The sequence below is a fragment of the Callospermophilus lateralis genome, chromosome 6 (assembly GCF_048772815.1).
Source record: "Callospermophilus lateralis isolate mCalLat2 chromosome 6, mCalLat2.hap1, whole genome shotgun sequence".
NCBI classification, from domain to species: domain Eukaryota; kingdom Metazoa; phylum Chordata; class Mammalia; order Rodentia; family Sciuridae; genus Callospermophilus; species Callospermophilus lateralis.
Window position 1 is genome coordinate 142,733,883 of NC_135310.1, and position 21,697 is coordinate 142,755,579.

Genomic DNA, 21,697 nt, shown 5'->3' on the forward strand with positions numbered 1-21,697 from the left:
CCACCAAATGATTGCCACCATTATTAGTTATGGAAAATGACAAATCCCCCCAATAGTGAGACCTGGGAAAAGGGGAGTGAGAAGGAAAGCCATATATTGAGAGCGTTGATCCTTTCTCAATACATTTTTTCCTGGTGATAAAACAAACCCTGGGCAGAAGGTGTCCATCAAATCTAGAAAGACAGTCTCTGGGAAGAGGCCAAAGCATTAATCCTTCCCTAAACAAGTCCTTTTCAGATACCAACCACTGACCCCAGGCTTTCCATCAAGTCTAGTAAGATAAATCCCAGTGACTGACTGCTGACCCTAGACTCCCTCCCATTTCACCCAGTAAAACAGACCCCAAATTCCTGAGTGCCCAAGCTGACATCCTCATTAATTAAGTCACCTCTCAGTATAACCTACATAAGCTCAGTGCCTTCCTTTGTTCAGTGGCTCATTTTCCACCAGGAAAGTGGGTACATTCCTGTAGGTATAGTCCTGTTCCTGAATAAAGGCTGAAATGATCTGTGAAGTTTGCATCCAGCCTGTCTTTTTGTTCTAACAACCATGCCCAGCTAAGTCTTGATCATTTTACCAGCAACCTGGATTGCTGATCAGAGGCACACATTGATTTTCAGTGGAGAACTGTATGTGTGATCTACGGTGAAGATCTGAGCTAGTGGCATTGGAGGAGACAGAAAGATGGACAAATTCCAGAGAGATGTGGAATTAGAAGCAATAAGGCCTGGCAACTGTCTGGATCTGAGGAATAAAGGAGAAGGAAGACTAGAAGATGCCTCCCACTTTTGGGGAGGGTGGGTAATCAGGTGGTGGTTCGGAGCCTTCATCTATGTAAATGCATGAAATGGTAGTAGCAGATTTTGGATGCATTGGGTGTAAGATGCCCAACGATACCCAAGTTGTGAAGTCCTGCCCAGCAGGGGCATGTATCGCCTGGATCGCCTGAGAGAGACTTGAATTGAGGGAACTTTGTATATGATTGGCAGTTAATGCTGATTATATTTAAAGGTAGATGGAACCAGAACAGGGTATGTAGTAACAGAGCCAGTGATGGAACTGTGAGCTCACTGACTGGTGGTGATGTTGGGAAGACATGGATTCTTGATGGAAATTGAGAATGTTCAGAGAGGTGCAAGGACGGCAGGAAGAGAGGCCTTAAAAACTCAGGGAAGGCAGTTTTGAAGAGGGCGTAACCAATAGCATCAAATGCTGCAGAGAGTTCAAATAACATAAGCTCTGAAAAGAGGCTGTTGATTGTCGTAATAGGTCATTGGCAAGACTTGGAAATGGCTCCCGTGGGGAGTGGAGTAGGCCCTAGCATTCACTGGGTTAAGCCCTAGATGGATGAGAAAGTGAAGACAAGAGGTGTGCGATGTTTAAGTCTCAGTGTTCCTGGGAAAGAGACAGGAGGCCAGGAAACGGGGCTGTGACTGGATGGGGCTGGCAAGAGAGGGAGTGCTTTTTACTTTAGTGGGAGAAATTTGGGCATGTTTATGTGCCCTAGTGACTGAGCCTTGAGGCTTTGGCCTCAGCATGAAGAATACTTCCTCTTCCCTGGGTGAGGGATGAAGCTGGAGAAAGGGAAGCCTATGTAGCTAGGACTGTGTGTGCTAGAAGGGAGGAGGTGGGGTTGGAAGGAATGTCACTCAGCCATTCTGTATATGTGCATAGAGAATGATAACTACTGAAGCCCTAAACTGGGCCATGTGATTTTTGTGATAAAAAGACTGCATGGACAATGTAAAAACTTAGATTATTTATAAGTCTTTAAACCCCAATGGATAAAAAATTATTACTTAATAATATTCACATTTATTTAAAGAATCTTGGTAGAAGAAAAATTAGAGACTTCATTTACCACTTTTTCAGTCTCTTAGAGGGTTTGTTCAAATTATATCCACATTATTGGCATTTTGGAGCTTGCGGACAACAGAGCAGCTACAACATGAATTTTTAGTGCCAATTTTGACCACAGTGAGGTGTCTAGCAAGGCTGAAGGTCAGGAGTTTGATTGATTAGGTGATTAAAATTCCTTTTAAAACAAATTAGAGGTGGCAGGTTTGCCACAGGTGAGAAGTACTACAAGGAAATGAACCTCATTAATGTATGAAACTTCTTGGATCATTAAAAAAAAGTTTAAGTGACACACGTGTGCGTGCAAAGGAATGACTTGTGTATTTTATCACCTAGTGTCTAGAGTAATTTTTTTTGTACATTTATAAATATAATGCACAGGCCCTAGATGAGGTATGTTTTTTATTTTTAATTAGATACTGTAAGACCCTAAGTAGTTCAGTTTAGCCACGTCTTATATTTGCATGAATATTTGGGTTCTTCTAGGTGTCTGGGTGATTAAATTTGTGATTAAGCATTTGAATTTGGAATCCCTGACTTAGGAGGAGGTGGGAAGGGCAAGAAAGAAGCCAGGACAAGTGTGTAGAAGGGGAAGAAGGGACAAAAAAATTTTGAGAAAGGTCAAGAGTGGTAAAATGGTCTTGCTTGTGATAAAACTTGAAACAGGATTAATGAATAGCAAGAGACTTTGTTTCCTCCTCTCACATCTATATGATAGCTTTAACCTATGATTTTTTTTTTTTGTTTTTTGACTAATAGCAAACATTTAGGAAATACAGTGAACCCAGTTGTTTTTCATGTGGTCATCTCAGCTTTATGTATTGTGTGAAGATTCAGCTGAGAAAGTAGATGGCTTCTTCATCTGATGTGAGTGGATGTTTTGTTGCAATGAAGGAGAATTTCTGCTACAAAGAAGCCCAGTGTGGAGAATCTCTTTGTAGAAACCATAGAACTCCCTCAATGAGGTGAAGACACTGCAGTGTGGAATGTAGTGAACCACAGAGGCAGGAAAGCAAGACATGAGCTGATATTTATGAAAGACTTTCATGTGCTAGGCATATGGTACATGCTGCACAGTTTATGGGTGGTTAATCCTTATGACTCTAAGGATAATATATATCTAATCCTTATGACTCTAAGATTATGTATATATAGCCAGATGTGGAGTTAGGTACTATTCTTTCATGAATTTAAATTTTTGTGTTTTGGCCAGATATGGTAATAGTACGTACCTGTAATCCCAGCAACTCTGGAAGGCTGAGACAAGAGGATTGCAAATTTGTGGCCAGCCTTAGCAACTTAGCAAAATCCCTAGTAACTTAGATGCTGTCTCAAAATAAAAGGACTGGAGATGTACTCAGTAGTTAAGTGCTTCTGGGTTCAATCTCCATTATCTGAATAAATGAATAAATAATGCATTTTTGTGTTTTTATTTTGTTAAAATGTACATGGAATAAAAATTCTTACCATTTGTAAGTATATAGTAAATGTATCCCATTGTGGTACAGCTGTCACCACCAGAATGGGTTTTTTTCTTTTAAATATTTATTTATTTATGTATCTTTAGTTCTAGATGGATACATTAGTTTGCTTTTATGAGGTGCTGAGGATTGAACCCAGTACCTCATGCATGCTAGGTGAGCACTCTACCACTGAGCCACTACCCCAGCCCCTAGAATGAGTTTTTTCAAACCAAAACTCTGCACCCATTAAACCCTAACTCTTGTTTCTTTCTCCCTACCTTCAAACCCTGGCAACCACCATTCTGCTTTCTATCTTTATGAATTTAACAACTCTTAAATGCTTTTGTGAGTGGAATCATACAGTATTTGTCTTTCTATCTGGTTTATTTCACTTGACATAGTGTGCTCTAAGTTCATCCATTGTTGTAGCCTGTGTTGAAGTTTTCTTCAACTGAAAAATATTCCACTGCATGTAGAGACTACATTTTGTGTATTTATGTCTCTGTGGACTCTTGGGTTGCTTCCACCTTTTGGCTATTGTGGATAATGCTTCAGTGAACAAGGGTGTGCTGTTACCTATTCTAGTCCTTGCTTTCAGTCTTTATATATATATAGCCAGATGTGGAACTGCTGGATCATATGGTAATTTTATATTTAATTTTTTTTTTAAATTTTATTTTTTAGGGACCTGGGTACTGTTCTCTATAGCTGCTTCATCATTTTGCTTTCTCACCACCAGTGCACAGAGTTCCAGTTTCTCTACGCAGGAGGTGGGTAGTATTCACCTTTTAATGTTACAGAGGCAGAAGGGAGGCACAGAGGGAAGGGAGTGAGCTTCACAGAGGTTAACGGAGGTCACATGTCCAGTTTGCAATTTGAACTCATCAGCTCAACTCCAGAAACTTAATTCCTGTGACATACAGGTAAGATGAAGCACAAAGAGGCTAAGGGACTTGGTTAAGGGCCTCCTGTCTGATAGTGTCCAAGCCTGGATTCAAAGCCTGCTTTCAGAGTTCGTGTTGGGAAGCATTTTTAAAAGTAACCAAAAAGTCATGCTTTTTTTTTTTTTTTTTTTAAATGAAAGTCCTCTTAAAAAGTATTAATCTTTAAATGTCTCTATATAGCTTTTCTCTGCTTTTCTAAATTCATGCTTTAAAATCTTATTATATATAACATTATCTTAAAAAAATGTCTGCAACATGTTTGATTTTCTTTTTGTTTTTCTTGGGTGATGTTTTCTTGGTTTAAAATATTAGAATAAGTATGCATTGATTCCAGTGGAGTTTTAAAATACAGCTCTGCTCTATTCATCCCTGTCATAAGTTTGCTTTTAAATAAAACCAAGGGGAAAGTATCTAAAACTGGATTTAAGTTGGGGAAGTCTGGTGGTAGCAGTGGTAAACATTGAGGACTTGTTTTTATGTAGATAAAGTGAATTTTCTAGCTTTTATCAATAAAGGAGCAATACTCTGAAACTTACGCATTGCTCTACTTAATGTTTTAATAGATTGTTTTTTCTCCCTCAAAACAGCACAGAGGGCTATTCTGAAAGGAGCGCCATCCCTAGGGGTTGTTGGCTCAGCTAGGCCAGTGCCAGTTCATGTCACAGCCTGTCTCTAATGCCTCTCACATTGCTGTCAAGGAGGTGCCTCCTGAAAATAGAGATGGAAGGGCCTCCTGGACCCTGCCTCATCATTGAGCTGGGGAGCCTGGGTGTGCTTGGTTCTCAACATCTCTCCTAGGGTTGAGGGAAGACAAAGACCTCTTGTCCCTGCATGCCAAGGGCTTATAGTCACGTGAAGACAAATTCTCTGATCTGGAAGATACCTTCAAAATAATCTTTAATTCTATGGTTCCCAGCTATGATGACACATTACAGTCTATCTGGGAAGGGACTTTTAAAAATGATAATGCCAACTGACTTAGGATGTAGCTCATTGGTAGAACCCTTGTCCAGCATGTATAAGGCCCTGGGTTCAATCCCCAGCCCTGGAGGGTGGAAGAAAAAAAAAATGCCAGGGTTCCATCTCAGGTATGATTGATCTGATGTATGTGCCACTGCTGAAATTTTTGAAGATTCTGAGATGATTCTGGTATATGGCTTGATGTAGGACCATTTTGCTTTACTACCTTGTTTTAGGTTGTAAGAGTTTTACTGTGAAAAACATGTGAAAATATTGTGTTCTCAGGGTAGCCTTGGTAGCTGATATTGTTAGAATGAGTTCCTCACATTAGAAGGGAACTTCTTCTCCACCTCTTTTTCCTCCTCCTCCCCCTCCTCTTTTTTTATTTGTAGTGGAAAGTTATTTTTCTGTCTTCCTGGAGTGTGTCTTTGTATTTAAACACTTTAGTCCTTACTGCTGTGGAAGATAGACCTATTTACTTTCATTCAGGTATATAGAAGAAGGACAATAATTTGTTCTCCTAGATTTCCGTGGAAGCTCTAGATCACTTTCTGGATTTTGACAATAGTTTCATTTTGTAATCTGAAAACTTTGATGGCATTGTGGTGATAGTTCTGATAGTTCTTGAAGGCTGCTTACTTAACCCTTACCTCCTCTGGTGAAAATAGGTATAGTGCTTTCTACTTTCCTGTAACGTGAACAATCATAACTCAGAAAATCTTGGTGCATGTTTGAGTGAACCACGTAGTCTTATCACGGGAGAAAGTCAAGATGTTCCTAGAAAGAGGGGCCTCAACTCAGATTGAGTGGAGTACTTGACATATGTTGCAGAACTGAACTAAAAGATACATCATTTTAGAGGCCGAAAGATATATTTGGGACAGCAGAGACACATTCAGGGGAGAATGTGGGCCATTTGACAATGAAATGCTTTTGGGGTTCTCAGACTTTTTGTTTCAAAGGAAACTTGATGAATGGTGGGCCTGAGAAGGTATGTGAGGAAGATATCAGTCTGGTGATCTGAAGGCCATTTATGGTTGTGTGGTCAGTGTTAGGATATCTTTAAAGAATGGTGTAGTTCCATTATCTGATCAGTAGATAATGTTGGATCGTACCCTAGGTCATATGTTTCTTAAAATACCATCTCCCTCTTTACTTTGTTACATAGGCTAATTAACAGTGCAGAGGTACTTTTTATAAGTGAGTAAATGGATAATTACTCTAAGATTTACAGATTTCCCAGGAATTTGGGAGTGACAGGCCTGGGAGGAATATTGGCTTTTAGGGTGAAGGCATTTGATCATAAGGCTTTTAGGTTAGAGTTAGTTTCCTTGTCTTTTGTGTCCTTTCTACGTATCTCATTTTCTTCTACCTACCTGAATCTGAGGGTTCTTCAGTGTGGAGGAATACTTTGTCTAAACAAACTGTTAGGGCCCCGGGAGTGTGATGTATCTGGCATTATGCTGCTTTCCCTAAGGTCCCTGGTATGTTGGACTGTGCTTTAAGGTTATTTGCTTGATAGTATATCAGAGCTTGGAGATGAGATTTAGAGCTTGGTAGAAACAATTGTTCTCCTCGCTTTGATTTTGTTTTAATAATGAGTGATTTGCTGTGAAATTAAAAAAAAAAGTCATTATTTTGTTCTCAGTTTGTATATGAGAGCCCTGTCAGTAGTTGGAGGAGGGAAGATGTATATATGTATGTTCTGTATGTGTTAGAGACCTCCCGGAGTTGTAGAAAATGACTGGGTCACTTTAGTATCTGAGGACTAGGACTCTACCCACTCTAAAATCATTTTTGATGTAGCTAGGGCAGAGAGAGAGAGAGAGAGAGAGAGAGAGAGAGAGAGAGAGACAGACAGACAGAGTGAGTCATAGTCATCCCTTACCATGTGTTTGGAAGTTGGTTCCAGGACCACTGCAAATACCAAAATCCACAGATGGTCAAGTTCCTTATGTAAAGTGATGTAGTAGTTGTTTATAACCTGCGCACATCCTGTTGCATACTTTTAATCAGTTCTATGTGACTTATAATAATTAGCTCAATGTAAATGCTATGTAAATAGCTGTTACACTGTATTGTTTAGGGAATAATGACAAGATAAATAAGTCTTTACATGTTTAGTGCAGATGTAACTTTTTTCCCTAAGTACTTTTGACTCATAGTTTGTTGAATCCATGGATGGAACACCCACAGATATGGAGGGGGACTGGACTGTATGTGTATGTGCTTATGTATGCATGTACAAGTACATATATTATAAGCAACTCTAAATGTTGTATCTATTTTTAGGCACATTTGGCTGCTGATTCAGAGTGACATGATGGAAATTCTCTCTCTGATTTATAAGGAAGTCTTAGAAGGGACATTTGCTGCTGATCCTCCTTAGTCTTTTCAAAGAGAAGCACACTGGCTTGGGCATGACATTCCCATTTAGATGATTTCTAACAGTTGTGGGCACTGGGAAGATAACTCTTCTCTTACCCTTGTGCAGATTTCTTTTCTTAGTAAATTACCGAGGTGACAGGTGTGTGTGCAGGTGGGGGGTGGGTAGGGGGCACTGTTGAATGAGAGAGACAGATTGCTTAGATAACAGGCAGGGGCATCTGGTCATTTTGAAGTCTCAGAAAATGAAGACTCTGCTCCCTGGGGAAAACTTCAAGGGGTTCTTGGATCAGTTGGCATGAGTTTTCTAATCTTTGCTCATTTATTTCCTCTACCTCCTTCTCTGTATTTATTCCCAGGTTCTTGACCTCCAGGGGGTGGTTAGTTATGTATGTCACTAAGAAAAACTTGAAGATTATAGAAATGAGGCCCTTTTTTCTGATTTCTTAATTTAGGTTTTAATATTTTAGGAATTTGAAAGGAAAATGGCAGCAAGGTAACAGCAAGTTCTCTCTAAAAACCTAGCCCATTGTTTTTTTGAAGATATTCTGCTAGTCCTTGGTCCCCACCCCATCCTACCTCCTGAGTCTTTCAAAGTCAGAATCACTCATTTATGTGTGAATGCACTGGATTTGAACCTAGGGCCTTGCAAATGTGTGTGTGTGTGTACACACACACACACACACATACATACACATGCACACGCACACGCTTTTTTTTTCTTTGAAAATTGGGAATTTAACCCAGGGGTACTTTGCCACTGAACTACATTCTTAGTTCCTTTTATTTTGTATTTCGAGATATAGTCTTTCTGTGTTACTAAGGCTGGACTAGAATTTGGGATCCTCCTGCCTCAGCCTGCTGAGTTGCTGGGATTAGGGTTATCAGTGTATACCACCATACATATCTCAAAGCCAGCATCATTTCTTTTTTTTGTTGTTGTTTGTTTTTTTGTTTTGGTACCAGGGATTGAACCCAGGGTTGCTTAACCACTGAGCCCCATCTCCAAACCTTTTTATTTTTTTATTTTTTTTTTAAAGAGAGGTGGGGGAAGAGAGAGAGAGAGAGAGAGAGAGAGAGAGAAATTTTTAATATTTATTTTTTAGTTTTCGGCAGACACAACATCTTTGTTTGTAGTGCTGAGGATTGAACCCGGGCCGCACGCATGCCAGGCGAGCGCGCTACCAATTGAGCCACATCCCCAGCCACCCCTTTTTATTTTTTGAGACTGGCTCTTTTTAAGTTGCTGAGGCTGGCTTTGAAGTTGGTATCCTCCTGCCTCAGCCTCCTGACTCCTGGGATTACAGATGCACCACTGCCCAGCATCATTTCTAAGGGAAACAATTCACAGTAGTTTGTATCATCTTCATGTAGGAAGTATAAAGTCACATGTTATGCAGGTTGAGTGTCCCTTATTTGAAATGTTTGGGACCCGTGGTGTTTTAGGTTTCTGATTTTTTCCCCCCCAGATTTTAGAATATTTACATATGCATAATGAGAGATCTTGGGGATGGGACCCAAGTCTAAATATGAGATTTATTTATGTTTTGTGTACACATAAGCTGAAGGTAATTTTGTACAACAATTTTAGTGCACCTTTAGACTGCCACCTGTTACATGAGGTCAGGTGTGGAACTTTCCACCTGGGCTGTCATATTGACACTTGAAAATTTTTAGACTTTGAAAAGTTTTGGGTTTTCAGATTTAGGGATGCTCAACCTATGCTAAGGTAAGGCGGGAGGGGCAACAAATATGAAACAGTTTTGATCTTTTAAAACAAAACAGTTATTCCAGTTTCTTCAAATTGGGGTTAAATTGGTGAACTCCACAAAAATAAAAGGTGGTGTCAGATGATCTCAGTGAACATTTCCTTCGTGTTAAGCATTCATCTGAGAAAACAAAGCTGAATATGGCACATCCCCACTTTGTAGAGTTTACCAAGGAGCTCCTTATACTGCATGCCGTTTATTTTCTTAGGTATGCATTTTTCCACGGTTATCAGTCATGCCCCATCTCCCCTTCTTGTCATTTACAGACTCCAGTTGACAGTCCTATCACATTTGGCACACTTCCTCTTTGGAACTCTCCGGTTAGTTCTTCCAAGTATGGTCTGGGAGCAGCAGGCCCCACGCCAGACCTGTGTTGTTCAACAGGAACCCAGGTTACTGTGTCCGCAGAGTGTTAAGGTGGAGACTTTTGTGCTGTGTCTGGACCGGGATGAGACTCTGCATTTCTAATCAGCCTCCAGATATTGTTGATGCTGGTCTGGGGACTGCTTAGAGGATCACAAGCCTCTGCTCTAGAGAGCCTGTGTCACCTTCATGTTAATACCAAAGCTATTTGGTTATCTTGTGATGTGGGCTGGCAGCTAAGTTCCTCTGGTCTAAATACTCACATATGGAGTTGGAGTTAAAAAAAAAAAAAAGCCAGTGTCCTTTGTGTGAGCCAGTTTTCAGAGCTTCACCAACACACTTACTCCTCAGCCAATCTCGCGAGGGAGACATTGTTATCATCTCTAGTACAAATTGGGAGCTGAGGCACAGAGACTGAACTGTTTGTCCTAAGTCACATGAACATTGAGTGAAAGAGCAGGGCCCTGAGCCCAGCAGTATGGCCCTGGTATCCAGGCTTTGAAATGCTTGCTGTGTGTATCCTCAGTTTGGTGGGCAAGTGGAGCCTCATCACAGTTCCGAAACAGGAATGCCTTGGTTCGGAGAGTGGAGTGCTTCCTGAGGGCAAGCTGAGTTTATGTCTGGTAAGTATGAGGGGAGCTTCATGACAGAGTGGACAGTGCTATTCACGTTTGAGAAATGGGGTGGTGGAGGAAGAAGACACCCAAGATGCCTGCTACTAAGGAAGAGAGGACACAGAATAGCAAACTTTTACTCAGCATTAATAAGGGTTTACATTTATTTCATTTAAACCTTATACTTTGGCATAGGTACAAATTTTCAGAGGAGGAAACAGAGGTTTAGCGAGTTTAGGTAATTTTCCTATGACTGCAGAGCAGAGTAACATAACTTGAATTTTCAATCAGTTCTCTGTGACTTCAAAACTACGTCTGAATCTTTTTGCTTTGCTTCTTCTCTGGGCTCACACCCAGAGATGTTAAGATACACAGGGGACACAAGACCTTAAGTCATGGACACTGGGGTACAGAGGTGCACAGGGATGAGGGTGAGAATGCATGAGCAGCGCCCAAGGCTGGACTGGAGCTCCTTAAGGTCTCCCTGGGTGGGGCTGGTCTCTGGTGGTGGGCACAGGGCTGAATCTCCATGTGGGGATTAACAGCCCCATGGTGAAGTCTGTATCCATCTGATGGGTAATGTTTATTTGGATTGAAGACATGTCCTTACCTGCCAGGTGTTCTACCCTGTGTCAGCCTATGAGAGGCCAGTCCAGCACTGCCATGACTCTTGTTTTACACATTTGCATCATGTGCCAACGCCTCTGCTTCACTGGAAGGAATTTGCAGTTTCTGCTTTCCTAACTGTAGATATTCCTCATTGCTCTCAATGTGAAAATCTGGACCCGTTTCTTTAACCAAATGATTCTGTAGCCCTGTGTGACCCCACATAAATTTTTTAAATGGATAGTTAAGCTGACAGCACGTGAGGTGCACCTGGGGAAATCTCTGCCTTGGGTTGCTCATAACAAAGGGAATTGACTGGGGTGAGCAGATGGACACTGCTCATTTTTTGGCAATCATTGACAGGCACGCAACACCTCCAGGTGGTGTTCCCTGAAACTGCTCTGCGTGTTACAGCCCCCCATGCCCTGAGCTTTGGTGGAATGCTGATGGTCATTTTCGCTCTCTAGGTAAGGTGGTCCCTGGCCTCTTTATTCTTGATATCAGAGGTACACATTAATTATAGAAGATTATTTTTTAATTAAAAAAGCATCAAAACAGTATTACAAGAAGCTTAGAAATAGGGGAAAACTTACATTCACTATCTAAAAACAATCATTATCCGTTTTAAAAATTTCTTCCAATGATTTTTCATAGTTGTATCAATTGTTTGGTATATTTTCCCTATCGCTGCATAATCTCCATAGTTACCATCTTAATGATTGCATAATATTCTGTTGTGATGCTACACCATTAATTATTTAACTCATTATTGACTAGTATGTTGCTTCCAACATTTTTAAATTGTTAATACTATTGTGAGTTATATCTTTATATATGTAGTATTTTCATATTTTGAGTTCTAAAATGTTTCTTGTGTTAGAGTCCCAGGCGTGGCATTAATGGGTCAAGGGTATGAACATTTTTATGGCTTCTAAAACGTATTGCCAGATTCTTTCCAGAAGAGTGGAGCCAATTTACAAGAGCATCACAAAGGCATTTGTTTCCCAGATGACCAGCCAGGGTTAGGGCTGAAGCCGCTCACAGCAGAAGAGGAGGAATTGTGTGTGTGTTTAGAACTAAACCTCTGTGGCACCACGCATTGGGCTTACTAATGTCAAATGTCAATATCATAGTTACCCAATTCTGTTTAGTAGAGTGGTGTGCTAGACATGGGATAAAACAAGTTCTATGTTTTCTGTTTCTCTGGGATTTGTACTTTTGAAAGTCAACAACTATGAAATGACATAGACATTGTGACTAGGTTCTTAGTGCCTCCTTACTTTGGGGGGGGTACCTAATGATTTAGAAGTAGAGGCAGAAGTCAGAGGAGTTTGGTAGGACCAGCAGGGGAAGGCATTGGAAGTACCTCACCACTGTTCAGGAGAGTACCTCACCTAACCTTACATGGTAAGGATAGTGTTTTGATTGCTGAATGGAATGCTTATGTCTACAAGGATTTTGAGGTCATACCTATGTTCAATGGAAGAGGTAGTATGATTAATTAGCAGTTTGTTTTGACTTTTGTCATTGCAGTTTTTTCCTATTTGTTATTCTTCCAATTGGATTGTAAACATTAAGTGCCTTAAAGTAGGGCTTATACCTTCTAAAATTACTAATTTTTTATGCATTACCTATAAAATGTCTAGTGCATTATTTTGGTTATGATGTACACCTGTGGTCATTTTATGTCTCGCCATGAATGAATGGGAAAATTATCATTTCATCCTCATGGTCCTGAACATTCTGCCAAAGCTCTATGGTTAGTAACAGGATCCTGCAGTTCTTGTGCTCACATGCAAAACCTTAAGCAGACTTCATGGGGTAAAGGAAAAAGAAATTTCAGCAGGGGTATTTAGAGAAGGTCATGTGAAAAGACCTCTGACTCATGTATGCAACCTCCCAAGCCATTTGACAAGACTGCCTTGTTTTGCAGATGAGGAAGTTGAGTCCATAAAGATGAAGTATCTTCCTTAAGGTCACATAGATGGCAGGTGACCGAGAAGGATCTCTTGATCTCTAGTTTGGCATCCTTTTCACCATGCGTTTTTGTGATGGTAGTTGAGCTTACACCACACCTACCATGCCCTCCTCTACAGATGTGTATTTTTGGAATTTACTTTGCTGTGTGACCACAGCAAATGAGTTCAGAGATTGTGGTTTTAGTGTCCTAATTAGATAGGGCCCAGAGTGGTACAGGCCTGGAGGTTTGTAGAGTGCCAAGAGACTGTGTGGAATCAAAATTTAATTCCATACAAAATTATAGCTTTGGATTATTTCTGGGTTTGAATGCCAACGTATTCTTTTGTTTTTAAAGGGAGAATGTTGCAGTGTTAGATATGGTACATGATTTGAGTGTGTATTTGCCACAATTGTGATCCTAATAAAAATCTCATTATAATCCATATGCCCAGAGTGGAGATTTAAGGTTGTCAAGGGAGCACTAACTTTGAGCTTCTTGATTTCTCTTGTGTGACTGAAATCTAAACTTTAATATTGCATCTACTCTGTGGTGGTTTTTCTTCCTTTCAACCTCTTACCCCCATTATGATGTGCATGTTTGGTTTTGTAGTTGAAATTCTAAAGCTAAACACATTAATGATGAGGGAAGTTTTCATGGTGAATGTCAAGTGAAACAATTGAGGAGACAAAGCAACAAAGAGAATTAACAGTCTACTGGTTCTTTTAACAGCCCATGTGATGTCTGCCCTGGGATTTGAATGATTTGTAGATGACTGGAACCTGCTCATTTCATTGTAGTTTGAGGCCCCTTGAAATTGATGTTAACCTCGTAAACTGTCAGTAGTTAGAGCTACTGGGTAATCAGGTTTGGAATTTATGGATATTTACATTTCAGGGGGCTTTTACTCTGTTTCTGCAACTTAGGGTTAGAGTCCTTTGTCCTTGGTTTGTCTGACTACCTTTTTTTTTTTTTTTTTTTTTAAATACATGGTGCTAGTGTGTGTAAGCCCGTGAAACACACCCAGGGTGACCTGTTATGTAAGCACTGTCTTTATGGGAAAGCACATAGGTGATCTAGTTCATCCTACTTGTAGTATAGCAAACGTGATGATTTTTCTATGCTTGCCTAAAAATCTAGTTCTGCACTATCTTGTGTAGTAACAGGTAACGTGGTTATTCAGTAAAAAGGTAAGCAGCTTTACTGCCATGCTGTTGATATGTACTCTTCCTTAGCATGCTGGGTACACACCTTTTGACTTTCTTTGGTCTTGAAGGAAATATCATTTTCTTTCATGTTAAGAGAAAGATAAACTTGGTTTAAAACATTTAGAAAATGTGGAAAAATTGAAAGAAAACTTACGTAAGTTCTATTCGAATATAAACCACTTATAACCTATTTTCTTTCATTTTTTGCCTATGTATAATTTAAACATTTACATTTTTAAAACACATATATGTTTGTCTTTGTTATATATAATGTTTTTTTTATAGAAGCTTCAATGTTTATTGAGGGACATTTATTAAAATATTTAGTTAGTTAGGCATGGAGGTGCATGTCTGTTATCCCAGTGACTTGGGAGACTGAGACAGGAGGATTGCAAATTCAAAGCGAGGCTCAGCAACTTAGCAAGGCCCTAAGCAACTTAATGAAGCCCTGTCTCACATTAAAAAATAAAAAGGGGCTGGGGATGGATATATAGCTCAGTGGTAAAGGAATCCCCAGTAAACAGTCCTACCCCCTGCCCCCCAGCTCCAAAAAAAAAAATATATATATATATATATATATATATATATATATATATATATATATATATATATATATATATTTGGACTAGTGGCTTAGTTCTTTCACCTCAGTGGGCTATCAGTGGGCTGTGGTGCCTTCTGTCATTCACCTAGACTGATGGGGTCAGTCAGTCTCCTTCTCAGTCCACAGTGGCCAGACTCCCTGTTTCATTTGAGAGCCATTGATCTGAATATATATCTTTCTGATGATAAATGATCCTCTAGTGAGCCTGTCCTGCATAAACCTCTGTGTGTATTTAAGATTAGTTCTTTTGGGTATTTATATATTATTTAGTTGTAGATGGACACAATACCTTCATTTTATTTTATTTTTCATGTGGTGTGGGGGAACGAACCCAGTGCCCCACACATGTGAAGCAAGTGCTCTACCACTGGCCACAACCCTCTTTTGGGTATTTTCAATATAGTTACCAGCAAATAAAAGGATAAACATTTTTATATTTTACTTATTGGTGTAAGCATGTGTACAGACACATACACACAGACTTACTTGTACAAGTTGATACAAGTAACATCCATGAACATAACCATATACAACATATAATGTTGGGTAGTACTGCCGTTTAACTTTGTTATCTTGAGAGTAAACAGTGGCATTAAGTTTTAAAATTTCTTAGTAGTGAGCTTGTGCATTTCGGCACACATTTATCAACTACCTAATTTCCTGACTTATGACTTATCTCATCTTGGCCTTAGAATTGGTGTAGATGTGAAGGTATGACACCTGTCAGAATCTCTGTGGGGAGTGTGTGGTTAGGATGCAAAGCTACCCTGCAGGCTTGATTCTGACTTGAGGTGACAGGTACCTGCACTACCCCCATTCCCATTGAAAGGGAATTCTGAATTTTGTGTTGTGCCTCTATTTTATCTATTCAAGAAAAGGGGTTTTAAAATAGTTTCCTTGTGACAGTCAAGATAATAGAAAACATGGATAAACTTGACATAAAAAATGTGAAGGTTAGTCTCATGTGGTGGCTCAGGCTTGTAATCTTAGGCCTGTAATTGGGAGACTGAGGCAGGAAGATCACAAGTTTGAGGCCAGGCTTGGCAAACTAGAAAGGCCTTGACTTTAAAAAAAAAAAAAAAAAAAAAAGTGTAGGGATGTAGCTTCATGGGGGAGTGCAGTGGCAATTTTCTAAGTGCCCACGAGGGTTTGGGCAAAGAAGCTCAACACCAAAACAGTGAGGTCCACAGACAGTCTTGCTTTTTACTTTTAAACCACTGATATATCTTGAAGAAATGTTAAGGCTCAATAAACATGTTGAATGAGTGAATGAAAATAATGTCCTTGGTAGAGCAAGTTGAGCAACCACTCTTTTGTGGAATCTGACAGTATCCAAATGCATATGGCCTCTTCTCCTGCAATACAATCATTAAAAAGTTCCCTATTTGTCTGTACTTACAAGGTTGTTAAAGTATGTGAACAGTGATACTCATTTCATCACTGTTTGTCATAGTAGAATTCTGGTAACAGCCTAGCACATCATCAAGACATTAGGCAAATAAGTCATAGCATGTTGAAATGCTTCACTAAATTGCTGCAGCTAGCCTCCAACTTGTGATCCTTCAGCTTCAGCCTCTACATAGCTGGGATTATAAGCTTGTGCTACCACACCCAGCCAGAGAATGGATTTTTTTAAAAAATATTTTGTTTTAGTTGTTGATGGACCTTTATTGTATTTTATTTATATGTGATACTGAGAATTAAACCCAGTGCCTCACACATGCTAGGCAAGCCCTCTACCACTGAGCTACAACCCCAGCCACTCAGAATGGATTTTAAGGCAACTTGTTATTAAGTGAAAACCCAAGTGTGGTTCATAACCCTGTGTGTGTTTAGAATCAAACCGGAGGGGCTGTGGCTATGGCTCCATGGCAGAGCTTGTGCCTAGCACACGTGAGGCGCACTAGGTTTGATCCTTAGCACCACATTAAAAAAAAAAAAAAGTCATGCTGTACATCTACATCTACAAAAAAGTTAAAACATCTCCAGCTTGATTTTTATTTTAATTGATAGATTTAATAGATGTTGCCAGGGATTCCCTTTACCTTGTCCAAAAGGATCACTTGATGGGTCAGGTTGTGGCTCCGTTGTAGAGTGCTTTTGAGGCACTGAGTTCAATCCTTAGCACCACATAGGAAATAAATAAACAGAGCTTAAAAAAAAAAAATTAATGGAAACAGTTTTATTGTGTCTTAACCCTACTGGGCTTATCTGAGTGTAAGATTACAGGACTTGTTCTTTCCTTTTTTTCCCCCTTTGTGTTTAAACATATACACACCTAAAGAAGCCTAATAATTATTACTTGGCAAGAAATTACTACAAAACTTTCAGTTGTGATATTGACCCTTTTTTGGGGTGGGTAGTTTACCAGGGATTGAACTGAAGTGCCAATTGAGTTTAGGGGGGCACTTAACCACTGAGCCACATCCCTAACCCTATTTTTTATTTTATTGGAGACAGGGTCTCACTGAGTTGCTTAGCGTCTTGATAATTTGCTGATCCCCGCCCCTCTCTGCCCCAGCTGCTGGGATTACAGGCATGCACCACCGTGCCCGGCCTTTAGATTTATAAACTCAGTTTTTGACCTTGGTGTTTGAGTTTTGAGTTGAGAAGGCTTTGCTAGAGTGCTTATTAGCATGTTAGAGGCCCTGGGCTCAGTCTGCAGTACTGCAAAATACAACAATAACAAACTGAAAAAGGCTTTGCCCTTCTTTTTAACCATGGGAATAAGGGGTAGGTAAGAACATTATAGTTTGTAAGTGGTAGGAACAAGGAACTCATGTCTGGATCTAGCTGTCAAAAAGTAAGAGACAAAAAGCATCCACAGATTGCTTTGTTCTATAACTATAATGTATTTCTGATTCAGATTGATATATCCATTGTAGTCCCATGTGACTTTACCCATTATGGATTTATTTTGGGGCTATAAGTTAGTTTTTATAGCTTTCCATGCATCATAGAATCTTCTAAATGTTCATGGATTTTATATAATACAAACATTCATCCACAAACTAAATTTATGTACATAAAGCTCCTTGACTTCTAATGAACTTTTTAGATGTGTACAGTGTCTGAAACTTGTAGATAATTTTGAACAAGCACATAACTTGGGACCATCTTCTGGAAGCAATTCAGATTATGAATGAGGCTACAATCTTTCTGAATGCTCCTTTAATTCAAAAGGATGGCGATCTCATTCAGAGCATTCATTTATCCCCAGAAATTAAAATATAAGAATTTCAGTAAGAATTCCTTCTGGGCTTTGCTTACTATTAATCTCTAATAAGTCTCCTAACTTATGTTTGTGTAGCATTTTGTGTGTGTGTGTTTAAGAAGACTTTTTCCATATACTCTCATTAAGTTTTATGACAACCCTGAGAAGTAGACTGGGAATTGTCTTTATTATCTGAGGGCTTATTGTTTGATATTTGAAGACGATATTGCCAACGTAGAAAAGACGTTAACAGTGGTGTAGAATATTAGAGTAAGCTAGCAGGAAAAACAAGGGAATATCAAAGCTTCAAAGATTAACTGGGCTCTGTAGCCACTGGGAGTTTGCTCATCCAGCGCAGTTTTGAAAAATAGGGTTATTCTCAGGATGTGCTAGAAAATCTAGGGCACTCCATTCTTGCCCTCTGTTCTGCGCTGTTTTTCCCTAAAGAATGACTTCTCAGATTTTGAAGACCATGGTTCTAAATATAAATTTCAAACGCTCAATTGCAAGTTCAGCTTGGGCTCAATGACAAATTTAAGTGCCTACTATGTGCCAGAAATACTGAAGTAAGTTCTGGACATCTGGTGTTGAAACAAAGACACAGTTCCTTTTCTGAGGAGCTTCCATCTGGGATTACATCTGGGATTTGTGAGCACCAAGGTGGACATATCCCTGCTCTCAGGCAGCCTTGCTTCCTGGAGTACCATCAAGCCAGTAGGTAGTCCTATCAACTTGGGTTCAGTGCTTTAACAGGTAAAGTTCAAGTTGCCAAGAAAGCAGATTGGTGTGGCCCCTAACAGATTTGAGGATTCTGGTATAGGTGAGTGTGTGTGAGTGTGTTTGAAAGGTGGTAGGAGTGCAACGCCAGGTGATGAAAAAAAGTACAAAGAACCATTCCTCTTGAAATAAACTTCAGTGTTCACCCAGATAATGGTTTATTTAAGTGTCATCTGGGTGTGAGGTTAGAAATTCACCTGCCCCTCCTCATCTGGCTGGGATAGGCCACAGTTCTTCACAAAGGTCTGCTTATCCACTGCGAGCCACACACATCCAGAAAGGCTGTTCTCAGCTAGATCTGGTTTTCTGGATACTTGCTAAATTACCACTGTTTTTTTACTCCCCTCTTTAACTCATCCATGAACGCTTCCTGGATAAAGGCTGGTTGGTACAGGGCAACACTTTATCATTTCACCTGATTCCCAGCTGGATTCACAAGTTGCATATCGCAGCATTCATGACACAGATCTGCATGTATTGCCATTTAGTATGTGTTTTCCTTGTTGGTAACTTGATTTAATTTCCTCCAGCTGGCAGTCTCTGCTAGGGAGCTTTTTAAAAAAACTCTACTGTAGGTGGAGTTGAATTGTTGTGGGAGGTAGATGTGCACTTGCCTCGATGGTGGAGAAGCATTCCAGAGGGAGGGGACAGCGTCCGCAAAGTGTGGCATTCAAGAAAGCATGTGTACTTATTGAAAACAGGAACAGTTATTCTGGTGGATTAGATAATATGGTAAAGGAGTGTAATTGGTGAGTTCAGAGAGATAAATAGTAGTTGGTTCAATGATTCCCAGACTTTGCTGCATATTAGGATCAGCTGGAATAAAAAATTAAAGAATTGAAAATACTAATGCTTGTGTCCCACCCCAAGACATTTTGATTTAATTGGAGTGGGGTATGATCTAGGGCATAGGGAATTGTATGCTCCCCAGGCTTCAGTGTGTAGAAAAGCCTGGAAACCTCTGAGCCTGTTGTAAAGGACCTTATAAATTATACAAACACATTTGGATTTTATCTATAGAGAGATGTATGGCATTGAGGAACCACTGAATGGTTTTAGCTAGCCTCATCATAAAGTAGAAAGATCATTCTGATTGTGTTGGGGAAAGCGCATTGGGGAGGCTAAGGTTGTAAGCAGTCAAGGGTGCCTGGAGATAAAGGTGGCTAATGAAGAGAGTGGCAAGAGAGGTGGAAAGAGGTAGCTGCACCCCTGAGATGTTGAAGAGAAGGATTCAATAAGGATGAGTGGATGGGCACCAAGGAGAGGAGGACTGAGTTGAGCCTGGGGGCTGGGAGCAGGCAGGATCCCTTCCTTGTTTTGGTAGGGGTAGCCCACCAGGCCTGCTGAACCCTGAGGACCAGCTGAGCTAGCTTCTTCTTGCAATATAGCTGAGGAAATCCATCAACTCTTTGCTAAGCACTTACTTTACCTTCTATGATAAACTGTCTAAGATCTAGTCTTCTCCTTAGGGCAGAGCTAATATCTTGTCCCTTCTCAGTTTGATTGGGTATTTTTTTCCTTGAATGCTCAATCATCTTGTGTGTCTCATTTGCACAACTGATCTATGACCCTATTTTAGGGAGATTCTCCTCATACTTGTGATCCTGGAAAGTGTGGTGAACAGGGGGTTACCACTGGCTCAGTGGCACCTAGAGAGCTTCAGTTCCCTTTTCCAAAATAATGAGAAATTATTGAGGAGATATAGATTTTATTATTCTTGCATATGATTAATGTGAAATTTCATATCACTTTTATTTTAAAAGTTTTTGGAGAAATAGGGAATTTTACATAGCAATCTGGAGTCCCTTGAGAAAGAAATACAACCTATATGACAAAAGTTCAGTTGTGTTCTGTTTCTTAAAAGCCCAATATATAAAAACCTAAAGCAGGACCATCCTGGATGGACATAATTGGTCCTTAATGATTTTGCTAATGGAGTCTTGGCTTTGTGCAAAGATGTCCTGAAGGAATCATTTTGTAGAGTAAGGTTTCATTAAATGACTGTGTTCTTTAAATGACTTAGATTTCAGGAATAATCTTTTTGAATAAGTAACAATCTTTCCGGGTTGTATAATCTTCTGTGTATTGGTATGAAGATCCTTGACAAGTATTAGTCAGGATGGAAACCTTTATGTCCCCATAAATGCTGGATTGTGTCAGACAGAGAATCTTCCTTCCCGTGTGTATTGTGTGCAATTTCTTCCTTACTGTGACTTTGGTGTAAAGTTTTTTTTCAGGTTTTTCCTTTGCCTGCAGCACCTGTAGAAACCCTGTAGTGCAATCAAAACTGTGTGGGATATTTTGTTTGTTGCTATGATTCTTTTTTTTTTTTTTAAGATATACATTTTAATTCACTTTTAGAGTGTGATTGTTGCTATGATTTTAAAGACATAGTTAATGAAATTCAGTATAGATTTACCGAGGTGAAAGAGTAAGTTTTGAAGATAATAATCGTAGGGATAAGTGGGAAATTCATTTGATGATGAGAGAAAGGAGCAAAGAGAAATGATCAAAACACAATCTTAAAAAAAAATTCCACCATTGGTCTTTATATTAAATATTTGAAATGAAATAGTATTACTCCCCACCTTTCAAAAAAGAATAATGGGATAGATATCAAAAATAAGACACGTATTTTCGAAAGCACCAAGAATCTTTTTTTGGTAACTTAATATTTTGAGAAGAATTTTTCACTTTGTATTATTTCTAAAGGGTCACTTGATGTTTTTTTTCTTCTTTTTTTTTGAGAAGAGTGGAACAGAGGGCAGCACAGTACCTAACACATTTTCGATGGGCTGATTATAAATACATGTGCAGTGGCAAATGACCATGAGAGACTACCATCTAGGAAACCATTTTATTTAAATGAAGTAATTTTCCTCCTGCTACCTTATAGGGCATCAGCAAATGAGTCTTGCATGTGAGAGAGAGAGAGAGAGAGAGAGAGAGAGAGAGGTTTGAAGACATAGAAATATA

At 39.6% G+C, this 21,697-nt stretch overlaps 1 protein-coding gene across 6 annotated transcripts in view; it reads left to right on the plus strand.

Annotated features, from left to right (window-relative positions):
- The window catches only part of Fars2 (phenylalanyl-tRNA synthetase 2, mitochondrial), a 518,422-nt gene that overhangs the window by 38,589 nt on the left and 458,136 nt on the right, over positions 1 to 21,697 (plus strand). For 2 of the 6 annotated variants that reach the window (XM_076857882.1, XM_076857885.1), the window contains one exon: positions 4,005 to 4,090. The exons of the other annotated variants lie outside the window; for them this stretch is intronic. The gene's annotated coding sequence lies outside the window, so the exon portion shown is untranslated. The remainder of the gene's footprint in view (positions 1 to 4,004; positions 4,091 to 21,697) is intronic. 6 annotated transcript variants of the gene reach the window in all.